Here is an 18,367-nt window from a genome sequence, read left to right as displayed (position 1 = left end):
TTGATTAGTGTGTAATATTTAAGATAATCTGTTGAGAGTATTTCATAAAGGATTTTAAAAGCTTCAAATGTATAATAGGTTTTTGACCTAAAGTCGTATATGTGTTTTAAGAATTTTATACCCTTATTAAACTAGTTTAGGTAGAAGAAGGTATGTTGGTTATTTTTTTCTATCCTCGAGTTATTCCACATAATCGTTTTATTTACATGCCCTTCTTTTTCTTTCGATTTAATCTTGTTCCAAGAGATAATGACATCTCTGAGGAATATATTTTTAAAATTGGAAACAATATGTTTTTCATTAAGTGCAAATTCAAATACAAGATTTCCACCATATTTATTAAGTTCATTCTGAGAGAAAATTTTCCACTGCCCTTTATTGTTTACGTCTGTTAATCTTTTGACCCAAATGGCCTTATTAGCATGTATTAGAGCAGTAATATCAGTGAGTTTCAGCCCCCCGCCCCCCCCCCCCCCCCCTCCCTGTTCTATTGGTTTAACTAGGGTTGTTCTTTTTATTTTTTCCGGTTTGCAATCCCATACAAATTGGAATATAGATTTATGAATTGTTTGTAATATTTCATGATTAGGGGTTGGGAGTGCTGACAATGTGTACATAATCTTTGGCAGGGCAAAAGTTTTAACCACAGTGACTTTTCCCAGCAGTGTTAATTTTCTGTGTTTTCACTGTTTTAAGCAATTTATTAAGGCTAGTAATTTTGGTTGCAAGTTTTTGTCTATATTGAGGTGTTCATCATTGGTGAAATAAAACCCCAGTGTTTTAGCTTCTTCAGAGGTCCAAGAAAAATATTTGTATTTGTTAAATATAATTTGTGTGTTTTTAAGTGAACCAACGCGCATAACGATGGATTTTTGTGTATTTAGTTTGAGTCCAGATACTTCACTGAAGTCTTGAATAGTATTTATCAATATGAAAACGAATTAAGCGTTCCATCTGTCATATAAGTTGTATCATATGCGAAAAGTGTTTGTTTTATTTCTTGTTCTTTTATTTTTATTCCTTTGATGTCTTCATTGTTTTCAATAAAGTTGGACAATATTTCTATGCTTAATACATAAAGTGTTGTTGATTATGGACAGCCTTGTTTTACGCCCCTTTGAATAGGGATAGGTTCACATAAATGTCCGTTATTAATAATTATGGTACTTATGTAAGTATAAAATAATTTAATCCATTGTATGAGTTCAGTTCCAAAATTAAATTGTTTGAGACTTTTAAACATGAAGTCGTGATCTAAACTATCGAATGCTTTTTCATAAACAACAAAGAAAAGAAGTCCTGGCTTATTATTGTTATTCAGATAATGAATGGTTTCAAAAATTGTGCGTACGTTCTCGCCAATGAATCTACCTTTTATAAATCCTGTTTGTCTTGGCTCAACAACAGACGAAATAACTTTTTAAATCCTGTTTGCGATTGTTTTGGTCGCTATTTTATAGTCAACATTTAATAAACTTAATGGTTTCCAATTATCCAGTGTATCTAGATTTTTTCCTGGTTTTGGAATAAGAATACTTTGTTTTTGAAGTTGGGTTAATTGTCCATTAACAAATGAATGGTTAATTAAATTAATATAATGTGTTTTAATAACTTCCCAAAATACCTTGTAAAATTCTGCGGATAAACCGTCTGAACCGGGACTTTTATTATTATCCATCTCTTTTAAAGCGTTAAACATTCATATTCTGTGAGTAAGCCTTCGCATGATTGTTTCTCATTTTCTGCCAGTCTTTTTATATTTAAGTTAAAAAAAATGTGAATTATTAAGAGTATTCGTGTCAATAGCTTTTTTATTGCTATAAAGGTTTGAGTAAAACAAATTTTTAAAGTAAAATTTATTTTAATTATTAAATACTTACCTGTTATCTCTAGCTAATCCCCTTCCAGGGAATTAATTATCCGGAAAACTTTAAGCGCTGGGAATCATCATCCTCTAATAAAGAAAACCAAGTCAAGTTAAACATAGTAGAATGTAACCTAACCGGAAATCAAGAACAACAACTCATCTTTCCTTTACAAAAACATAAAATGTCGATGAGCGGGGTGGGAGGTGGGACTTACCGATAACAGGTAAGTATTTAATAATTAAAATGAATTTTACTTAAAAAATTTGTTTTAATATCATAAATACATACCTGTTATCTCTAGCTGATTTTGCAGCTGCGGCCGGAAGGTTCGCATATTTTTTCCCATCACAGCAGAATCCATATTTAGGGTTTTCAGCCAGAGATAGTAGATCATGTCCTCAGATTATCTTCGTTAGTACCATATTGTATGTACTTAATTCTCGGATGGCCTAGAGTACTTACGCCATAGAAGAAATTACAGTTTGAGCCACAACAAGAGGACCCAACATATACAAATTGTCTTGATGGCACTCAAGAGAACGAAGATAAAAAGAGGAGAAGGTGGTAGGATTTCTCCAGAAAGCAGCTTGAAGCACTTCAGACAGTGGGGTATAATTAATATAAGCCCACGAAGCCGAAACAGCTCTTAATTCATGCGGTCTTGTCTTAAACAGGGATAAATCACTGGATGAAAGAGAAGAATAAGCCTTCTTAATTGTCGAGGCTATCCAACGGGAAATAGAAGCCGCAGACACATCGCCTCCCCTTTTAATGGAATGAAAAGTCTTTTACGAGAACCTCGAATAAACTCTACTCTCTGCAGGTAGAACTTCAAAGCCCTTACCGGGCAAAGGAGTCTATCATCATCTTCATGTCCACAAGTTCTAGAAAGACTTGGAACTTTGAAGGGTTTGGAAGCCAAAGAGGGAAGTTGATTTTTAGCAAGAAATCCTGGCTGACATAATAATGTAACAGATCCATCGACAGAATCAAAACGAAGATGGTTATCTTCTATAGAAAGAGCATGAATTTCACTTCTCCCTTTGGATGAAGCCATAGTAAGAAGAAAAACGGTCTTCCAGGTTAGGAACTGTAAAGAAGCCTGATCAAGAGGTTCATAGGGAGCCTTAGTAAGCGAACCAAGCACACAAGCTAAATCCCATTTAGGAGCCAGTGTTCGAGATACAGGATGTTTAAGTTCCATAGCTCTAATCAGTTCCGAAATTGCTGGATCAGCACAGATTTGTGATGACTTAGTACAAGCCAATGTATGCGAAATCATAGATCTGTATCCTTTGATAGCGCTAAGAGAAAGTTTCTTTTCATCAAAAAGATAGATGAGAAAATCCGCTATGCGTCTAGAAGAGGGATTGAGGGGATCAATTTTCTCTCTAATACACCAATTAGAGAAGAGTTTCCAGCGAGCATCATAGACTGCTCTGGTGGATTTTCTCCTTGCAGAAGCAACGAGGGTTGAAGCCCTTCAGAAAAACGTTTCTTCTGCAGAGATTGCCTGATAACGGCCAGACGTGTAAGTGGAACATTACTGAATCCGCATGTAGTCTGCCGCTTTGAGATAGAAGATCTGACCTGTGAGGAAGTTTCCTGGGATAATCGTACAGGAGACTGAGAAGATCGTTGAACCAAGATCTCCTGGGCCACCAAGGGGCAATAAGGAGTATCGGGCATGAGCTCACCCTGATTTTCGCCAATATTTGGGGAATTAGAATGGGTGGGGGATAGGCGTAAGCTTCCAGTTGGTCCCAAGCGAACGAAAGCGCGTCTATTGCCCACGCTGCTGGATCGTAAACTGGACTCACATACAGAGGTAGTCTGTAGTTGTGTCTGGTCGCAAATAGATCGACCAGGGGATTACCGAACTTGAAAAAGATCTGGTTGGTCATTTCTTGATTAAGTGTCCATTCCGATGGAAGTATCTGGTGTTTGCGAGACAACCCATCCGTCAGGGCGTTGAGGCGACCTGGTATGTATTTGGTCAGAATATAAATGTTGAGTGTTTTGCTAAAAACAAGTAATTTCCTGGTGTCCAGATACAGGGATTGAGAATGTGTTCCCCCCTGCGCCTGGATGTAAGCCATCACCTAGTGTTGTCTGTTGACACCATCACACAAGAGTCTCGAAGATGTGACTGGAAATGAGATACAGCTAGAAATACTGCTCGCATTTCTAGATTGTTGATATGAAGGTGAGATTCCTGATGAGACCACAACCCTGAAACTATTAGACTGAGAGGTTCCAGGTGAGCATCCCATCCTTCCTTGCTCGCATCCGTGATTAGATGTAATGACATTTGCTGAGGAAGAAGTGGTACTCCTGCTTAGAGTCTCCTCGTCTAGCCACCACTGAAGATAGACACTAGGGAAGGATGGATTGGAATCTGTTTTAACAGATTGCCCGAAGACCATTTCCAACAAGCTGAGAGATAATGCTGAAGAGGACGTAGGAATAGACGTCCCAACTGCACAAAGTCTGCTACTGAGCTCAGGATACCGTTGAGAGAGAGGAACTCTTGAGCTGTTATATGAGATTGGGACAAAACCCAGTTGACCTATACCAGAAGGTCTGATATACATTGACATGACACTCTGACCCGATTGATATGTGTCAAGAAATTCATTCACACGAAAGTGAAGTCCTGAGAAGGAATGAGGTCTGATTTGTCTGCATTGAGAAGGAGTCCTAAAGAGAGGAGTTCCTTCCAAGAGAATTCTAGGTTGGTCAGAAGTAAATGACGATCGAGCTGGTGTAAGAGCCAGTCGTAGAAATACTGAAGAAGAACATTCCTGTAAACTCGGAGGTGAGCTCCGACTGCAGCCATTAGTTTGGTAAAAACTCATGTGGCGGTCGTCAAACCAAATGGCATGGTCCGGAAAAGGCGAATTGAAGACTCTCAATGTATAAACTGATGACTGTTATATTGTATGCAAAAAGATTAAAGTTCATTGAATATTTACGTTGTTGTAATAATATGTCCATCAAATTCATGAAAACTCAGAATTAAGACCACCTCGCTATTAAGACCACTTTTGAAAAGTCCCACAAGTGGTCTTAATAGCGAGTTTTCACTGTACTTCCGGAAGTTGGGATGTATAGGAACATGGAAGTACGCATCTTCCAGATCCAAAGACACCCCCCAGTGCAGGGGTTTGATGGAGTTCCGTATGAAGGAAGGAGTCTCCATTTTGAAAGTTGGTTTGAGAAGGTACATGTTGAACACTTTTAAATCTATTACTGGTCTCCAGGAACCATTTTTCTTTTGAACAAGAAAAAGACGATTGTAGAATCCTGGAGAATAAGGATCTTGAACCCTTTCTACCGCCTGTTTTTCCAAGAACCCGAGAATGGACTGTGGAATATGTGGATGCTGAGATACCAGTTCTATCGGAATGCGAGAAAGTGAAGGCCTTTTTTCGAATGAAAAGTCAGGCCTTTTGTAACCAGAGAATGAACCCATGCGTCCGAAGTAATTTGAAGCCATCGGTTTTAAAAGTGGAAAAGTCTGGCCCGGCAACGCAGGTTGTGGAGGTAGAAAGGTTAGGGACCTTAAGGGCTGATAAGGAGGAGGTATGCCCTTGCCAGCAGAAGGTTTGAAATTTCTCTGATCCGGCTTCGGTTTGTTCTTTTTCCCAGAATCTCTACCAGAAAATTTTTTAGAAAAAGAAGGTCTATTATAGGAAGAAGGCCTGTTAGGACCCGACCGTGGATTAACAGCAGGTGTTTTAGAGAAAAGATTGTTTCTCTTAGCCTTGGTTGCTGGAACTGCTGGTGGCCTAGAAGAAGGCTGCATAAAGGCTTCTTGGCGTTGTCCAGAATTGTTTCTAGCTAAAGAAGCATGAAGTTGGTCATCCTTGTCAGCTGTGATTGCTTCTTGTATCCTTCCATCAAAAAGGAAACCTGATGTGAGAGGAGCCGTTCTGAGCGAGTTCATACCTGGTTCTAAGAGAAAATCTTTAGATAAAGATGAAAGGATAAGATCTCTACGAATCCTTAACATCTCAGACATTGAAGAAGCAGCATTATGTGAAAGGGATTATGCTGTTCGTGAATTGGTGGATCAATAAATCCCGAAGTTCTTCCGGAACAGAATCAGACCAATCACAAACCAAGTGTAACAAGGTTGCTGGCATTAAGTCTACCTGGTTGGATAGACCTAAAGATCTTCGCTCTCTACTTTCCCAATGTTCTATCATGGAAAAAGGGACAGACACTGAAGTAGATGAACTAGGCATCGTAAGCAAAAACTTATTGATGTCTGGATCCTGCGATGGTAATTTAGAAAAATCTAAACCGGAAGTCGGATCGGGTACTGGTGGTTTGTAGTTACGTTCCTGAAGTTTAGACTCCGCAAAATCCTTCGAAACTTTCCACATATCTTCTCGTTTAGGAATCGTTTTATTCACTGATGCCAACGATTGAAAAACAGATAAGACAGTAGTACCAATCGGAAGGCGTGTATCCAAGCGGGAACGCGCCTTAGTAACCATGGTGGGATCAAACGTACGAATGAGTTGTTCAGTGATCGAGATCGTCGCATTAGAAGAAGTCTCCACAGGTCATGGACACAACTCTTCATCCAGAGTCTGGAATATCAGCTCGTAAATTTGATTACTGGAAGCCAAAAATGTATCCGTATCAATGTCCGCATCCGATTCAGCTTCACTCTCTACAGGAACAGAGGTGTGAGGAGAAACAGCAGGAACAGGAATGAAACTATCTTGTGCCAGATTGTCTGGAAAAGATGAATTACCATCCACGACGTCAGCAATTTGATAATGCTCATCAGTATTGACCGGTACAAAATGACCAGACGCATTCTGTACCCATGAACATCAGGATTCGAATGGGTAGCATTAGGGGGTACACGACTCGATACAGTCGAAGACACCCGGGGCGCTGATAATGTAGCAGTAGTTGTTAGCTGCGCTCCTGAAGTTCCAACATGTGTGACTGTTAACATGGGAGCCGACACATGCGGTGAGGAAACATGTGATTCCATAAAGGAATAAGACGGTGATCGACTATCCGAATGGTAGGTATGATGTCTACATGAGGTTTGTCGACGTCCTCGTTTTCTGCAATGTCGTGATCTGGATCGGCTGCGATGTCCAGATGAAGATCGGCTGCTATGAGACCGGGATCTTCTGGAATAGCATCTCCGTGAACCATGACGTGATTGCTTACTCGCGTAGCGGCGATGAGAATCGCTCGACGAAGATGAGCGTGTCCGATGTCTACTCCTTGATGACAAAGATTCATTCGTCGATGACGAGTAGGAAGAAGATTCATCCGATGATGAAGATCGATGCCTTCTTCTGACTGTTGACCGGACCGGACCAGATCGGTTAAGGTGACTGGACCGGATCGGTGACTGGACTGGACCGGACCGTCATATCATGACCGGGCCGGACCGGTGACCAGCCGGTCATATCATGACCGAACCGGTGACCGGCCGGTCATATCATGACCGGTTACGTCACCGGCCAAAGACCGTAGAATGGTGGCTGCCATTTGGTCAGACATCGATCGATCCTTAGGTCCACGATCAATGTCGCCGGTATGTATGGTGGGAGTCATACGGTCAGATGACGACCGACAGACAGCACCACCATCGTGCCCGGTATCCGGTGACTGAAATGTCAGCTGGTCATCCCTGACCAGTGAAGTCACCGGATCATCAACGTCTGTTAGAGGTTCGTGGCGTTTGCGGCTGATCGACGTCCGACGGCGACCAGCTTGTTTCCATGTGTCGTAAGACCATATATCGCACACCTCACATTTTTAAGCAGAGAACAACCGGTACATGCCAGGCAAGTGTCGTGAGAATCCCACCTTGCCTTGACGTGACCACACGAACCTCTCTTTTGTAAGTTCATTTCTGAAAACAAATGAAACAGAAAGATCCTACAACAGACAAACCCAATTGTTAAATTTAAACCACAATGTAAATATACAAACGCTTTACAAATGCCCTCAATTATTTATTGAGGAAAAAGGCACGGAGTCCTCGTGGATTACCTATAGAAGGAAATGGAACGAAAACCTCGTGGTTCACGTGCTCATGTACATGAGCACTATAAACAAAGATCATACCCAGCAAAAGCAGAATTATAACAAAAACTGCAATAAAAAGTATAAAAAAGTAAACCGAATAATATACAGAAAAGATAAGTAAAATTTATCCTTCAAACTCCGACAATTAACACTATTAAAAGAACGAAAAAGTCCTAAGCCAAAATAGGCGTGCACTCGTGGTTGTCCGGAAAGGAAAGATGAGTTGTTGTTCTTGATTTCTGGTTAGGTTACATTGTACTATGTTTAACCTGACTTGGTTTTCTTTATTAGAGGTGGATGATTCCCGGCGCTTAAAGTTTTCCGGATAATTAACTCCCTGGAAAGGGACTAGCTAGAGATAACAGGTATGTATTTATGATATTAAAAGCTTCTTTGTTCATTCATTATAGTCTTAATGTCTGAGACTTCCAATGTTATTTCTTTTTAACTTGTGAATGGTTTTACTTTCGTAATGTCTTTTTTCAAGATTTGCAAAGTATTTGGTATTTTTTTCATTATGTTCAATGTGTTTGGCTCTTGCTCTTACTAACATGCCATTTATTTTCTCTTCTATGATATTATCGTACTCTATTTTAGTTTCTTTAAACAGTTTGAATATATTTTCGTTGTTATCACTGTTTGCATTGATTGTTTGCTCAAGTGACTCTAGTTTGTCGATGATAATTTGCTCTTCTTCCTGGTTTCGTTTTTTTATCATTGTTGAGAATTTTATACTAATGTCCCTTACCGTTCCTTTTATAAGTTCCCACAGCGTATTTGGATTACAGTTAGTGTTATGTTCCACTATGCTATGAATTTCTTGTTTAATTTGATTTTGATACTCTTCATTTAAAAGCATAGCATTATTTATTTTAAAATAACCAGGCCCTTTTTGTTGTATTTTATTATCAATAATTATATCAATCAAAGAGTGGTCTGTCTGTCTTGTATCCGGTTTTATTTTTGCTTTGTTAATTATATTACATATATTTTGGGAGATAAGGTAGTAATCCAATCTACAAAAAATAACCGGTTTTCCACTTGAATGCCATGTATAACGTTTTTGTTCTGGACGAAGAGCTCGCCAATTATGTCTATCAAATTGCATGAATCAAGTATAGAATTTATTTTGTTCCTGCTGTTTATGCATGTGTCCTTTTTGCCGTTCTTTTTGTCTAGATTTGGGTTAAGAATTGTGTTAAAATCGCCTCCTATTATGTAATTATTATCCATATTTTGTAGTAGATGTATTTCCAGTTTTTCAAAAAAACATGTTTCATCTTTGCTTGGACCATATATATTTATTAAGGTGATTTCTTGATTATTAATAATAAAATCTAGTGGGCATAATCTACCGGGTACTAATTCTTTAAAATCACCTATGCTTATATTATCTTTATTTTTTATTAAAATTCCTAAACCTTCACTATTTGATTTGTTCCCACTGTATAAACTTATTCAACTCCATTCTGATGCCATTTGTTTTTTGTTAGCTCACAAACATGTGTTTCTTGAAGTAAACACACTGTGTAATTATTTTCTTCAAACCATTTGAATCTACTTTGCCTTTTATTATCTTTGTTGAGACCTCTTACATTTAAAGAGCATATTTTTTCATACATTTTTTCTTCCAAAAGATTTTATTTTTATGGCTAAATTGTAGCATACTGAATCCTGCCTATTAATTTTATAATAGTACATATTTATATCCTGTTTTATTGACATGTGTTGGGAATTTGTGTTTATTTCTACTTGTTTAAAAGAAAATGTTATTAACGATAGTGTAGATATGAAAATGGGTACAAAACATCACAACAATAAACATACAGACGGTAAAGCACATGAATGCATATGAAAATCAAAACAGGCATTAACATTACCAATGCAGAAGAAAAAAAATTTCTACTATGTTAAACAGATGTGATCCCTAATTATTTAAGTTCCCTTAATGTGATAACGCGCCATTTAAAATATAATAATACAAGTGTATTTAAAATAAGCACATGAATGCATATGAAAATCAAAACAAGCGTTAACATTACCAATGCGGAAGAAAAACAAATATTTAACTAAGTTTAATAGATATGATCTTTAATAATTTAAGTTACCTAAATGTGCTAAAGCGCCATTTTAAAATATACGATGTTTTATAATATCAACCTGGATTTTGATTCCTATGTATATAAAGTCAGCTATTGTATGTACATGTAAATTCTTTCAAATATACCGACAACATAGCTATGTTATTAATAATAAGGTAGTTATTAATATGTGTACAAAAACATCAACACATTAAAAATACAGGCAATTAGCACATGAATACATGTTAAAGTCACATAAAATGTACACTGTTTTCTAATAACCAACTGGATTTTGATTCTTGTATACATAAAAGCAGCTATTGTATGTATATGTAAATACTGTCAAATATACGTACAACATAGTTGTACCAAAGTATAGTTAAAATGAACAATAATTTATCATTTTATCCTTTATATTGTTTAACCAACAGCTGGTGATTGTGTATCAGCACATTATGTTAACTCACACTAACAACACCACTAGGTTCTTATATTAACTGTATTAAAGCTGCTTAGCTGTTGAGTTCCATTTTTTATTTCTATAAACATTTTGTTTTAACAGTGTTATTGTAGCTTATTTTAACATATATGACATAAATTATATGATATATTATTAACAGATTTAACATGTTTTCAAACATGTGTCAAATATATTTGTTACCTATCCGGCGCAATTAATATGAACATGTGTACATCATATTATACTGCTAAGACGTGCTAGCGTAATATACTATTTATTATACAAGCAGAGCTCCAGATAATTTTTTCAGCCGAGGGGTATTTCACTCATGAAATTTTTAATTGATGAGTGAAAATCAAAATCCGATAATTTTAAGGAGTATTTATGTTCAAAGGATCAGAATTAATAACAAGAGGGCCATGATGGCCCTGAATCGCTCACCTGACTCATTAAGATCAGATGAAAACTATGACCTCTATTGTCTACACAATGTTTTTCTATGATTTGACCTAGTGACCTAGTTCCTGACTCTAGATGACCCAAATACAATCCCAATCCAGATTTCATCAAGATAAACATTCTGACCACAGTTCATAAATATTGGATGAAAACTGTGACCTCTATTGTCAACACAAGGTTTTTCTATTTATTTGACCTAGATTTTTACCCCAGATGACCCAAATACAATCCCACCCAGATTTCATCAAGAATTCTGACCAAATTTCATAAAGGTTGGATGAAAACTGTGATCTCTAATGTCTACACAAGGTTTTTCTATTATTTGACCTAGTGACCTAGTTTTTGACCCCAGATGACCCAAATAAAATCCCAACCCAGATTTCATCAAGATAAACATTCTGACCAAATTTCATAAAGATTGGATGAAAACTGTGACCTCTATTGTCTACAGAAGGTTGTTCTATTATTTGACCTAGTGACCTTGTTTTTGACCCCAGATGACCCAAATACAATCCCAAACCGGATTTCATCAAGATAAACATTTTGACCAAATTTCATCAAGATTGGATGCAAACTGTGACCTCTACTGTCTACACAAACAAATTGTTGACGGACGGACGCACGGACACACGCAGGCACGCACAACGGACGCCGGACATCACATGATCACATAAGCTCACTGTGTCACTTCATGACAGGTGACCTAAAAATATGTGTCGGAGATAAACATGAACAGTTGTGGTTAAAATCCCATAGAAACAAGGGCTGTTTGTAAAACATGCATGCCCCCCTATATGGGCTATAAGTTGTAGTAGCAGCCATTGTGTGAAGACGTTTTTTGTCACTGTGAATGGTGGTGGTGGTGGTGGTGGTGGTGGTGGTGGTGGTTGTAGTAGTAGTAGTAGTAGTAGTAGTAGTAGTAGTAGTAGTAGTAGAAGTAGTAGTAGTAGTAGTAGTAGTAGTAGTTGTAGTAGTAGTAGTAGTAGTAGTAGTAGTAGTAGTAGTAGTAGTAGTAGTAGTAGAAGTAGTAGTAGTAGTAGTAGTAGAAGTAGTAGTAGAAGTAGTAGCAGTAGTAGTAGTAGTAGTAGTAGTAGTGGTAGTAGTAGTAGTACTAGTAGTAGTAGTGATAAAAGTAGTAGTAGTAGTGGCAGTAGTAGTAGAAGTAGTAATAGTAGACGTGGTGGTGGTGGTGGTGGTGGTGGTGGTGGTAGTAGTACTAGTAGTAGTAGTACTAGTAGTAGTAGTAGTAGTAGTAGTAGTAGTAGTAGTAGTAGTAGTAGTAGTAGTAGTAGTAGTGGTAGTAGTAGTAGTGGTAGTAGTAGTAGTAGTAGTAGTAGTAGAAGTAGTAGTAGTAGTAGTAGTAGTAGTAGTAGTTGTAGTAGTAGTAGTAGTAGTAGTAGTAGTAGTAGTAGTAGTAGTAGTAGAAGTAGTAGTAGTAGTAGTAGTAGAAGTAGTAGTAGAAGTAGTAGTAGTAGTAGTAGTAGTAGTAGTAGTAGTGGTAGTAGTAGTAGTACTAGTAGTAGTAGTGATAAAAGTAGTAGTAGTAGTGGCAGTAGTAGTAGTAGAAGTAGTAATAGTAGACGTGGTGGTGGTGGTGGTGGTGGTGGTGGTGGTGGTGGTGGTAGTAGTACTAGTAGTAGTAGTACTAGTAGTAGTAGTAGTAGTAGTAGTAGTAGTAGTAGTAGTAGTAGTAGTAGTGGTAGTAGTAGTAGTGGTAGTAGTAGTAGTAGTAGTAGTAGTAGTAGTAGTAGTAGTAGTAGCAGTAGCAGTAGCAGTAGCAGCATTACAAGACCAATACTTAAGAATGATCAAATGGGAAAAGGTAACATAGCACCAGCAGTAAATATGGGGCTCATTTACAGGTCAGATTTGGAATCTCTGCTGTAAAATGAGATTTTGAATGAATTAAAGGGAGGCAAATCTGTAATAAAAAGAACATGCATAAACCGTAGTTGTTTCCCTTGTTTGAACCATGCTAAATCCTTACAAGTTTGGAAAGAATTGGATGAAAAATTTGGACTTTATTGCATAAACACCATTTTCTCAATTCAAGGGGAGGTAATTCTGTACTTCATGGACCAATAATGCTCATTTTTTGTAGGGTTTGTGTCCACATTGATATAAAGACACTGTGCAAATTTGGAAAGGATCGGACAAAAAATGTGGAAGATTTTTGAAAGTTTTCACAAAATAGGCAAAAACGAATAAACATGCAAAGTTCAATGAGCTCCTGCGGCCATGTTTTTTGACGAATCAAATTTCTTTGAACAACTTTTTCAGGGGAGCCCTCAAAGGTCATCCCTGTGAAATTTTTTGAAAATCTGATGAGCGGTTTCTGACAAGAAGATTTTTTAAGGTTTTTACCATATATGGTCATGGCGGCCATCTTGGTTATGTGATCAAATTTTTTTTAACAATTCTTTTGTCCCATGACCTAGGGATGCTCCACATGAAATTTAGTTGAAATTGGCTCAATGGTTTAGTAGAAGAAGATGTTTACAAATTTGTATACGGACGGACGGACGGACGCTGAGTGATCACAATAGCTCACCTCGAGCTATCGCTCAGGTGAGCTAATAAATTACACATGTAATGTTAACTCGCTATAACAAGCAGTCTTGTACACAATAAAGCAATCACTTTTTTTTTTTTCACTCGGGAACCACATTTTATACATAGATGGTGATGTCACTACGTGTTTACCGGTGTGTCATCTTTACATGAATTTATAGCATGTATAAACGGCTGATACGCATTGAAATTGCACACGATGCGTAATCCGAATTTAGTCAGGAGTTTTTTCACTCAACAAAATTTTAAGTCATGCGTATTTTCTTTTTTGTCATGCGTATTTTACGCAAATACGCATCTTATCTGGCCCTCTGTATACAAGTTTAGGTATAGACGTTTCATACTGTATCAGTTTATTTTGTTTTCTACTAAATCAATCTGTTCATGTACATGTATGACAAAATAGAGTAATAGGGCAAAATATGATACAGTTTTTATCATCTACAGTTTTTATCATGTATTAATGATCACTTTAATTTAAGGAAATCTTATATCTAATAAGAGATCCTATCAAGAATAGTGGTAAATAATGTTTTGTTGTAATTATCCCTTACCACCGAAAGCAAAAGAAAAGGGATTAAATCACAAGTTTTGCAATGTTTATAGCCACAGTTGAGTGGCCACTAATCCTTTGTGTGTACAACTGCTCCTGGATTTAGGACAGGGCCCGTATTCACCAAACAATTCTTAGACTTAGAATATTCAATAATTTCTTTAACTTTGAGTCAAACGTGGTATTAACCACCTCTATCTACATCATTATTCTTGTCAAACATTGTGTTAATGACATTATCATCAGTGGGGGTCTGTATATATTCAAACCCTGGACATATTTTTCTTGGTTCTAAGTCTATTCTTTATTCTTAAGTCTAAGAATGGGTTGGTGAATACAGGCCCTGGTATCTGTAATTGTACCTCAGTGTTCATGTTTGTATACTTCTCAAAATCAGTTAGGCTGCACACAATCACTGGTGCGACTACTTATATTGTAAATAACTATAGTTTTCAGGTCTGCTGGGTTATTGCTTTATCACAGTATGTATGAATGAATAGTGTGTTTTCCTGATCTATAAAAAACAAACAAAAAAACACACAAAAAACACCTGTTCTGCTCATGATATCTATTTTTGAGGCCATGGTAGGTTCAGCCATTCGTCATATTGCTTGTATAAGACACTGTTGCCATCTCGGTTTTTATAAAAGATTTTTCCACTTCTACTCCAGACTGACTCTACAGTGTCTCTTTTCTTTAATTGCACAGAGTTGAAGACATCTTGGTTTAATGGGGTAAGGTGTTCAGTAGGGTATATTTTACCCTGTTTTAACTGCCTGCTCATTTTCATGATCTGGATCTTTTTGTCTCTTGATACGAATTTTATTACTACCGGTCTGCATTTTCCATTTTCAAAACGCCCTAGCCTATGACCATAATCAATATCAGTTTTGCTTAGTTGTATACCAGTGTGCCTTTTAACAACGTCTGCCACAAGCTTCATTGTGTTTTCAGGTGTTTCAGTTTTATCCATATCTTGCAAACCATGAAAGACCACGTTGTTAATTCTGGTATATTGTCAGTGTTTGTTTTATGGCAATTTTGGGGCCGATATTCGGCCCCATTCAACTCAAAAAAGAGTATATATTTTTTCCCCAATTTGTAAAAAAAATCCCCTCCAGAAGTAAAAAAAAAAAAAAAAAAAAAAAAAAATATTTTTTTTTAGAAAGAACTGTTTCATAATCATGACAAATATATCTCAAATTTATTTCATAAATAACTAACAAAGTAAATAGCTATAATTTATAAGATTTTTAATTATTATAAAGTGACGTGTTATATTAAATTAGATTAGTTTTTCCAAATCAGTGGACTTTTTACATGAATTGCATTTTTCTCCCAAAATGGCAAGGAAAAGGCCTGATGTATCTATATTGTGTCAATATTTGTTGATAAAAACATTCCAATTTGGTCCATTTTATTAATCAAAAAAGCTCAAATTTGCCATTTAATCAATTTAAAAAAACTCAATTCGACTCAAAATGGCTAATAAAACTGAGACTGTGTATGAAGGCTGAACTGTCTGAAACTAATGTTGAAAAAATAATTGATATATATTACAACAAGAGTGCCAAACTGTCACAAGATACGCCCGTTCGAAGGTTTTGGACACCATGCTCAATGCTTGAAAGTGTCCTCAAGACCTAGTTATTGACCCGGCATGACCCATATTTGAACTTGACCTAGATATCACTTAGATGTAACATCTGACTAAATTTGGTGAAGATCAGATGAAAACTACTTCAATTAAAGAGCGGACAACATGCTTAATGCTTGAAATGCACTATGTGACCTCGTTTTTGACCCGGCATGACCCATGTTCGAACTTGACCTACATATCATCTAGACACAACTTCTGACCAAATTAGGTGAAGATCAGATGAAAACTACTTCAATTAGAGAGCGGACACCATGCTAAATGCTTGAAATGCACTAAGTAACCTCGTGACCTAGTTTTTGACCCGGCATGACCCATATTTGAACTTGACCTACATATCATCTAGACACAACTTCTGACCAAATTTGGTGAAGATCGGATGAATACAATTTGAATTAGAGTCCGGACAAAGTGGCGCCGTTGAAAATGCACTCATTGACCCTATGACCTAGTTTTTGACCCGGCATGACCCATATTCGAACTTGGCCTATATATCAACTAGATGCAACTGCTGACCAAGTTTGGTGAAGATCGGATGAATACAATTTGAAATAGAGTCCGGACAAAGTGGCCCCTTTGAAAATGCACTTATTGACCCTATGACCTAGTTTTTGACCCGGCATGACCCATATTCGAACTTGGCCTAGATATCAACTAGATGCAACTGCTGACCAAGTTTGGTGAAGATCGGATGAATACAATTTGAAATAGAGTCCGGACAAAGTGGCCCCTTTGAAAATGCACTTATTGACCCTATGACCTAGTTTTTGACCCGGCATGACCCATATTCGAACTTGGCCTAGATATCAACTAGATGCAACTGCTGACCAAGTTTGGTGAAGATCGGATGAATACAATTTGAATTAGAGTCCGGACAAAGTGATGCCTTCCGCCCGCCGCCCGCCCGCCGCCCGCCCGCCGCCAAGGGGTTTCACATAATACGTCCCGTATTTTATACGGGCGTATAAAAAAAGGACAGAGACATTCTGCTGTGAATATTATATTCATACAAACATGTGTATTCATATAATAAATATCATTACAAATAAAAGAGTGAATTTTTAATTTTCCCCTATTCCTAAAAAACGACGCATTTTTTCCCCTTTGGACGGGCCCCGCCGCCATTCCCCTATAAGTGAAAAAAAACACTGATTGTTCTAGCTTATTTAATGCTTCTTTGTTTTCATACTTTTATTTAATCAATGTTTCCCTGTTCATCACTTTTTCTGCATTTAACTCAGTATGCAATTTGTCTATCTCTTTCTTCAAATTCTCATTCTCGCTTTCTCTATCAAACAGCTTTGATTCCAATAACTCGATTCTATGGAGAAGACTGTTTTTCATTTGCCCAACAATTTTTTCAATCATGTTTTCAAGACAGCTGTCATCTTTCATTAAAACATTTGAGAGTTTACTATTTATTTCACTTAGCTGTCTAGAAATTTCTTTGATGCTGATGTTTTTCTCATGTTTAGTTTTCTTTTTGGACTGTTTTTTACCTTCTTTTTTTTTGATGAATTCATGCTGATGTCTTGTTCACAAACCCTGCTTATATATTTACGTTTATTGTCTTTTTCCTCACTTTTTTCATCACACTCGCTCTCAGATACTTCTGAAACTTCTAGTAGTTCTGAGGTCATATCTTTAATAATGTCTTTGTTTTGTGAAGAATTTGATGGCATCATGCCATACTTTTTTTTAACAGTATACTTTGGAATGTTTCAAAAATAAATTTTGATCTTTTCTTTTGAAGCTAGTTATGTATTTTTCATACCTTTTTTGTTTTCATGTCCAGTATTTCATTCTAAACTTTAGCACAAATCATTTTCTGTAACAAATTCCCAACACTGAGGCTGGAAACTTTTAAAACATTTGTTATTTTGTTCTCCAGAAGAAACACAGCATGACCATGGAAGGGAGAGCAAATATCCTGCAGCTAAACACTCTTAGGAGACACAGTACGGATCTCAAACACAACGAAGATTGATCGACAGGCCGAACAAACACCAGGCCAGTTAACAGTGCTGTTGTACGCAGCGTGACTACATAGTTATAAGTAAATTACAATACAGGTATAAATCCGTATACAATGACACAGTTACAATAGCTAAGGATTCATGTTCATCAATATTGACAGATGCCCCACCCACCCGGTGTCTATTGTATTTTGTAAATGAAATGACACCTATGATACGTTAATTACGTGTACTATTTTAACACACATTCACCGTGATTTTGTTAATTTATAAACATAAACAAACTCACCTGTTGACGTTGATCTAAAGCTAAATATATGCAGAAAAAAACACTGTTATGGTTTCAGGAATCACGGCAAAACGTACGTGGCCAAATCTCATGCAAAACGCGAGTCTGCGAGAATTCGATTTAGGTTACACGCCAACAATTTTGTCTACATATGTTTCATATACCTATTGCGAGTACTGCGTATCGGTGGGTACGACGTATCAATGTAATGCAACACGTATGGCGTACCATTTGGTCGAAAGTCAATAAGACCTCCTAGGTAAAACGAAAAATTTATTGAACATTGTTATTATTATTATTTATACCAAATAATGCGTCTATCGACCGCTAACTCATAGATACTGTGCGTATTTATTGAACATTTTTAATATGATTATAGGT

General features: G+C 37.0%; 1 protein-coding gene across 1 annotated transcript in view; it reads right to left on the bottom strand.

The window, feature by feature from the left end:
- Nucleotides 1–18,111, bottom strand: part of LOC127853066 (coatomer subunit beta-like) — a 52,419-nt gene extending 34,308 nt beyond the window's left edge. Inside the window, exon 1 of the mRNA XM_052387191.1 lies at nucleotides 17,987–18,111. The gene's annotated coding sequence lies outside the window, so the exon portion shown is untranslated. The remainder of the gene's footprint in view (nucleotides 1–17,986) is intronic.
- Nucleotides 18,112–18,367: the final 256 nt, after the last annotated feature.

The sequence above is a fragment of the Dreissena polymorpha genome, chromosome 12, assembly GCF_020536995.1.
Source record: "Dreissena polymorpha isolate Duluth1 chromosome 12, UMN_Dpol_1.0, whole genome shotgun sequence".
Classification (NCBI taxonomy): domain Eukaryota; kingdom Metazoa; phylum Mollusca; class Bivalvia; order Myida; family Dreissenidae; genus Dreissena; species Dreissena polymorpha.
This window is presented reverse-complemented; position numbering and strand designations above follow the sequence as displayed.